Genomic DNA, 8267 nt, shown 5'->3' with positions numbered 1-8267 from the left:
CCCAGACACCACCTCCTGGAACCACGACCAGAGGGAAAACCTTTCCAGCAATCTGCTGAGCACGGGCATATCAAACCCCTTTGCATTGTGGGCAGCTAGCAGCATGGGACCGTGGCCGTCCAAGTTGCTAAGATAGTTGAGGAAGGAGGTGAGAGCATTATAAATAGGGATGGTCCCAACACATCTTCCGCGCAGATACAGCTGGCCACGATAGACGGTGAAGCCTGTCAGTTGACTGGCGTCTGGATGGATGCGCCGGTGGGGAAGGGTGTAGACATTAAATGTTTTGTTTCCACAGATGGCTGACAACTGTGTGATGTGACACCATGGAGTGTCTGGAAGAAGAATAGGGATGGATTAAAGGAGGAATGGAGAAAAAGTGAATTTTAGTTATATTAAGGCTTACTTTTACTATCTACACAATATAGGGTATAATGGTATAAAGGCTTATGTTATCAGAACCAGAAAAGGTTTTATTGCCACAATAAGTACATTTATGTGGAATTTGCCTTGGTGAAAGATGCATACTTAAACATATCTATATATTGGTAACCAAAGTCAGTTAAGAAGTCAGCCAGAAATTAGGATTTCAATTGTTGATGGATCTCATGCCTCTATAGACATACTGTACATGCATGAGGGAGGCGCACCTCCCCTGTACTAATATAGCAGCTGTGTCAACGTATCACTCCAATAAACAGCAGCGACCAATGTCTACATATAGAAATCTATGGATGTTGCCTAGCAATGCAAACTGCAGGAATTCTTAAGAAAATAAAATGTTATTTCTTGGTATTTAAAACCTTCATCTGAGCAAGAAATCTTCAAGTCCTCCACATCAAATAAAACGTTTCAACAATCAATATAGACTTCTTCCATAGTCAAAGAAACTCTGTGTTTGGTAGTTTTTCTATGTCCTTTAAAATCTTGCATGCAAAGAGCTTCTTCATACACCATTGGCAGTGGTGGAAGAAGTATTCAGATCATTTACCAATAGTACTAAAGTACTAATACCACACTGTAAAAACACTCTGTTACAAGTAAAAGTCCGGTATTGATGATGTTACTAAAGTAAAAGCATGTATCATCCGGAAAATGTTCTTAAAGGAACACGCCACCGTTTGTTGAAATAGGACTCATCACGATCCCCCCTAGCTGTAGATAGGTGGGCCAACGCATTTTTTAGTCCGATGCAACACCGGCAACACTGCCGCTAATTAGCTTAGCGTGGTGAATGGAATCCTATGTCGCCGGTTAGCATGTTGTGTGTGTAAAAATGAGCCAACAAAATAACAACAACCTAATTACTTGTTGTGGCCTACATTTTTAGAATGAGTACAAATAGCAATGCATACCGGTATCAAGACTAGACAATTTCCTAGGCAGATATTGACTTGGGACTATATTGGGTGAAATCACAGCCGAAGCCCTGCTACATGGGCGCAGAGAGCACACAGCATCTTAAACCCCCCCAATTTCCGTCAACATACCCGGCGTGAATAGCTAGCTATTTTTCCTACAGTAGACAGTGAAGGGCGATGATCATGGCGGATTTTGTGAGACACGAGGAGGAGGACTTCTCAGACAGTCAAGATCCATGTCGTAGTGTTTCGGCTGTGCTCCTACCCAATAAAGTTCCAAATCAACTTCTGCCTAAGAAATCGTCTAGTCTTAATCTTAATCTGCATTGCCATTTGTTTTTATTGTGAATACGCAGGCCACAAGTAATTTTTTCATTTTTTTTTGGCTTACTTTTGTTGTGATGAACTGGGTTTACTGAGGATATATAAAAAAAAAAAAAACGATCTACACAATGGAAGAACATGAAATTATTTTGATACAAAATTCTTCAACAAGATACAGCTGACATTTCTGTAAATTCTTGTACAGTAAGTCGCCTTACTATTTCCTAAATCATTAATGTAGCAATATTAGCTGATAACATTGACTGTTATCAACTAAGGTAAATAAAAAGGTAGACTTTCATTTATTCAAATTGAAGACATTGTGAATGATAAGTATTAATGAGGAGATGGACGTCAGGTCAGTGTTACCAAGTCCAGTGGTCTGCAGGTCAAAGAAAACGATGGTTGCACCATAAGGCATCTGCAAGAATATAAAGAAATAGACATTTGAACATGAACTAAAACACCCAACAGTCATGTCTGATATGTCTAACAAAGTATTCAAAATAATTAGCTTTGAACATTAAATAGTTATTTAAAAGTAAATGTCAAAGGTGAAGGTAGGGTGCGCTCTTCCTGGTTGTCGTCCCCGGTGTTACTCTCGGCGGTCAGGGATTGGCCGGCACACTGAATGGATGGTCCCTTGGGCCAGTGTTTGCAGCTTCAGCACATACTAGAGTTGGTGTACCGGATTGTGCAAACTTTATAGTGTTGTGTGTTAATTATTTTGTTTTGTTTAGTTGACTGCTGCTTCCTTTTTTATTAGGGTAGTTTTCTGTTACAATTTGAAACACTGATTTGACAAAAAATTTATTTTCAGGTTAGGTATTTTGTTCCTTCAACAATTACACTGTGTATTAAGAGAGACAGTACATAAACATAGGATCTGATGGTATTTTGGTAAGGGCTATGAGAAAGGGTAACCTGTATGCAATATATAGGCCTGTACATACATTTATTCATGGAGTGTAATGCTGGTCGATATTCTCAGGGATCATGTAGCCCACTGCACATCATGGTAAGAGTTGGGCTTGAGTGCTGGAGTGCGGGTACATGAAAGAATAAAGGGCTGTGTGTGTGTGTGTGTGTGTGTCTGCGGGAGGGTATATGTCACAGCGAGGGTTTTGGGAAATGCTCTATTCAGCCAGAATAACTGACATCCACTCTGTGGGTGTTTATGGAATTGTAAAGCAACAACTTTATTTATCATGCACTGGCTGAACAATTAAACTTAAACTTTAGATCAATGTTTCCCAAACTTAGGGTCGCGACCCAAAATGGGTCGCAGACCCGTTTTATTGGGTCGCCAATTGGCAGAGTAAAATGCTTATCAATCTTACGAGCGTTCTTTTTTGCTACACTGGTCCGTTCAGCTCTGATGCTTTCGGTTTTTTTTTTCTCTCTCTCTCTCTTTTCTTATCCTAGGAGGGGATAAGAAAATGAGTTGAGAAAAGGGTGAGACACAGAAAGGAGAATAGAGACCTTTTCTGTTTTTGTTCACTTTTATAATGGAATAAATATACTTCTTATACCAGGGCTGCCAACTGTCACGCATTGGCCGTGAGACACACGCATTTGACTGGTTTCACACGCGCACACGCCACACCCTCGATGTCTCACGCTGAAGTGTCCACCCGGTCGGTCAAATTTCTGAAAGATGAGTTTATCTATAGATCTACCTGTGGAGCCGCTCGTGATCGACTAGTTGTGCTTTTCAGAGACTGTGACGGGGTTCAAGAGCGCTCCCTGTCTTCGGAATTTTCGAATTGTCGCAAACTGAAAACATATTTTTCACGAGTCATCCCAGGTGCATTTCCCCGGCTCCAGGTATGAGCTCTGAGTCTCACAGACCCGTCCGGCGCTCCAGGTATGAGCTCTGAGTCTCACAGACCCGTCCGGCGCTCCAGGTATGAGCTCTGAGTCTCACAGACCCGTCCGGCGCTCCAGGTATGAGCTCTGAGTCTCACAGACCCGTCCGGCGCTCCAGGTATGAGCTCTGAGTCTCACAGACCCGTCCGGCGCTCCAGGTATGAGCTCTGAGTCTCACAGACCCGTCCGGCGCTCCAGGTATGAGCTCTGAGTATCACAGACCAGTCCGGCGCTCCAGGTATGAGCTCTGAGTATCACAGACCAGTCCGGCGCTCCAGGTATGAGCTCTGAGTCTCACAGACCCGTCCGGCGCTTCGTGTCCACTCTCTCTGTAAAGATAGAGGTGAGCAGCGCGGCTGGTAAGCGTAGCAGCTTCAGTTTATTTTAGTGGACCCGCTCTGCTGTGGGGGGGCAGTGACACGTTGCATCCATGCATGGATCGCCGATGAAGAGCAGCGTACAGCTCCTATAAACTCTGTCAGACCCAAATGGGCCTCTGTGTCTGTCAGACGGTCTGAGGGAGATATTACCATATCAGCGGAGCAATAACATGCACAGCAGACTATATTAATACAACTCTCCAAATCTCGGACAACAGAGATGGGAGGAGTTATATTTTGAATGTGCACAAAGTTGTAAACATGAGCAGAAATCTGATGACACACATTTGAGCTATACTATACTATATATATATATATATATATATATATATATATATATATATAATATATATATATACACATACACACACAATACTGCAACGTTGGGCCACTATTGTGCTTCTCTAACCTCTGTGCATCTCTAAATGTAACTGTAAATAATTCAGTCAATGTTTCATAAAATTAACAAATAGTCTTTATTTTACCAAAAAAGTAAATACAGTAAGTGTGTGTGTGTGTGTGGTGGTGTTTGGGGGGGGGGGGGGGGCACAGAGGATGAGGGCCAAACATTACTGAACCTTGGCACAAAGATTAAAGGATTATAATTTATGTAACTCAGCGGTTCTCCTTCTTTAGAATTTCAGGGGTCTTAGTTGATCCCTCAACATTAATTTAACTTTGGGTCCCTGGTCCCTACACCAGGGACCCCAAAACCTGTTCACCACAGACCCAGATCTTCTCAGCTGTTGCTACTGTCTCTTCATGTGATTCATTATGTTTGGCCCTAGGGAGAGCCCCATCCCCCCACATATAACAAATCCCAATTTAAACCCTGAATGATAATGATGCTGAAAGAGCCAAAGACATTGCTTTGTATGGGTCCCCCCCCAAATCTCACTCCAGCGTTTGGGGGAAAGTTAGCAGCTCTGATATACATTTAAATTCATGGTTTGTTCGGTCTTTTGTCCACAGTTTAAAAACGTAGATGTTACAATGATTCATGGTGTATTTTTGTAAATTTGGGTCCCGGGGAGACACCAGATTTCTCTTTTGGGTCTTGAGCTGAAAAAGTTTGGGAACCACTGCTTTAGATAACAGCCTACTAGGGCCATTCTACCAGAAGTGAATCCACTTCTAAAAATCTTTGAAGGATTTTCTTTTTAAATCTGACCATTAAGCCATATGAAGGACATGTTAAACTATGAAAACCACATATTGTGCCATCTCAGCTTGTTTTTATGCCGTAGTTACGCTCTGCCAGCATTCAAAAAATGAGCAGCAGTTGTGTCGAACGCCATAAAAATCATTATTAAGATGTTAAACTAGGGTTGTACACTAACAACAAATGTCGACATTAGTTAGGCCTACTGGTATTTGCATGCATACACTTTAACAGAAACAAATGACAGTCAGGAGCACAGCAACACTAATATAAATATCTTTACGCACTGGCACTCCCCTCGTTTCACAAACTGAATTCGGGCTGTCTCCTTCCGCCTGCAGCGGAGCGTGGTGCGGTCTAGTTTGTCCTTTCCGAGTCGTCCATCCGTCACAGAGAGTGGGGCTTTCCATAGACCGTTAATATAATAATTATACTATATTATAATTATATTAACGGTCTATGGGCTTTCCATAGAAACTTAGCCTTTAACGGTATGAATTGTGGGCGGATTTTGAAACCTTTAGTTATAATGTTTAACATAAATAATCACCGAGTCTTAATTTATAAGGATCAATGAACAGGAAGGAAAATGTTGGGTACAACAGAATTACAATATGCTTAGGCCTACATTTTAATCTAAACTAATGACAAGATGCAGCGGACCAGTGCGCTTCACATTTTGGCAGCATGTGTTCTTTCATTCTCAACATGTATGTTATACTGTATGTATGTTATACTGAGGATATATCCTGCTCTATAGAGCAGGATATATCCTCAGTACAACATACATGTTGGTATATCATAGGCTTTTATTTTGTTTTCAAATGTAGGTCTATGTGGCAATAAAGCATAAACAAGGCAGACAAACAGCATAGTCCCGCTGTATGATTCCAATGTTTCATGTGTTTCATGTGCAGCCTAGATGAGCCAAATTACAATCACCTATATTCTTTACTTTGTTATGCTACTTACAAGTTTAAAACTTCTATTGTCTTCTTTCGTCTTGTGTTATTTGGTTATTGCGAAACGAAACCAAAAAAAGGTCTTAACTCACCTTAGGCAGTTGATGGTGTTTCAACGGACTTGTGTGAAGTAACTGATATGAAGTCAGTAATAAACTGTAATAATCTTGGTTTATCTTCGTGCACAGACACAAACGTTTATTAAAACGCAAACGGTGCGCAAAAGTGAAAGAGATGATCAGCAGCAGTGGGGGGGGGGGGGGGGGGGGGGGGGGGGGGGGGGGGGGGGGGGGCGGTGACAAAAAGTTTCTAGCAGTCTTCAGTCTTGTGAGAGTACTTGGTAAAGTTAAAGACCTTCACAGATTCGAACTTCCGGGCAATTACTGTTGAGTTTTAAAAAGTGTTAAAAAAAACAATGTTAATGTTCTGAAAAGCATGTACTTTGGGGTTTGTGTACAGTATATTCCACCCTGCAGCCAGATTGGTTTAATACACAAGCCTAGTTTTCATTCAACTGCCCCACATCAACTCTAGCTTCTAACAAAAATTGATTAGTTCATATCTATCATTTAGCATCCATGAGACAGGAGGCAGCTCATTGTCTCCACAGGACAGGTGATTGCTGTCCCAGCCTTTGGAAGCCGTCCCTGCTGGGCCAGACTTGATTAGAACAAAGAATGTGTATTCAGGTAGTTTGGAATTAACTGACACCGACTTGGTAGGATCCGGTGGCCGGGCGTGGCCTCATGACACATGGATTTAGAAATAACACGTTTCTTTTGAAGACATTTGACCAATAAGGAGAGTTTTAACTTGAGGAACCACCCTCACCTATAAGGAATACATTTGTATTATTTAGAAATTTTCAGGATTATTATTTTCGTCATCTCATTTTCATCATGCGGTTTTATTAAATCTTTTGATAATTCTTCATTGGACTTTTTGCCTCCCTCCTTCTCCGGGGACGTAAAGAACACGTCGTTAGATATGTCTAACATTACTCTATAGTGGAATGTCATTAAATCACAAATGACGCATTTTCCTACTATATTTATACATTTGGTGAATTTATTTTGCCAAAATCATTACATATGCATCATATAAACAATGATTAATGCCTCCAAACATATGGTACGCACATAGAAGGCCCCCTGCTGGTTGTACTACAGCACTTCCTTACTATATTACTATTTTTGCATATGCTTATTTTTGAAAAGTAAGTGCTGTAGTGCAACCAGCAGGGGGGTTTCTATGTGTGTATCATGTTTGGAGACAGGAGTTTGTGTTAATATGATACATATTAAATGGTTTTGGCAAAGAAAAATCTCTACAATTTTGATTAAGGTATTTTTGAAAAGTAAGTGCTGTAGTGAAACCAGCAGGGGGGCTTCTGTGTGTGTATCACTTTTAGAGACGGGGATCTTTGTTTATATGACACATATTAAATGGTTCACCAAAATCACCAAAATTATAAATATGCTTACTTAAAAAAAATAAAGGCTGTAGTACAACCGCCAGTAGACACGTTACAACTGAAGTAAGTTTGGAGACACTACCTTATTTAATCATTAAATTAATTAATATTTTAGTTGTATCTCTTTTCGGTGTTTTAATTTGTAGACAGTCTCCAAGGTGTCTCACCACCGGCTCCTCGTACAGACCAATGTTATGTCTCCGGGTTGAAGGTCAACATTACGCTATAGAGGAATTGATCCCGGAAGTTCGAATCTGTGAATGTCTTTCTAACTTTACCGAAGTGTGTAGATTAGGCAAACCAAGAAAACCTTAAATCAGCTGAGCAGACCTTTGCCCCTAAATACATTTAAAACATTGATTGTGTTGCGTATTTCTTGAATTTCTGAGGAAGGAAAGAGGCTTGGGTCCAATAGACTTCATCAAAAGATTTAATAAAACAAAATGACAAAAACAAGTTTAATTTTGAGGCGTACTGAAAAGACGCTTCTCCCTTGAGGATTCCCATATAACGGTAGCCTATACGCTCATTTGATGCGCAACTGATCACGTGGATGATTTGTAGACTAGGTAACACTTTACAATAAGGTACACAAAAAAAGGGTAGTTAATGTTTTTGAAAGAGTAACGAATGATTAGTTACCCTTCTGAAAAAGAGTAACTAATCACCCTGGTGTAGTCAGTGTAGATTAGGCATACCAAGAAAACCCTTAAATCAGCTGAGCAGACCTGTGCC

The sequence above is a fragment of the Etheostoma spectabile genome, chromosome 8, assembly GCF_008692095.1.
Source record: "Etheostoma spectabile isolate EspeVRDwgs_2016 chromosome 8, UIUC_Espe_1.0, whole genome shotgun sequence".
Taxonomy (NCBI): domain Eukaryota; kingdom Metazoa; phylum Chordata; class Actinopteri; order Perciformes; family Percidae; genus Etheostoma; species Etheostoma spectabile.
Note: the sequence above shows the minus strand (reverse complement) of the source record.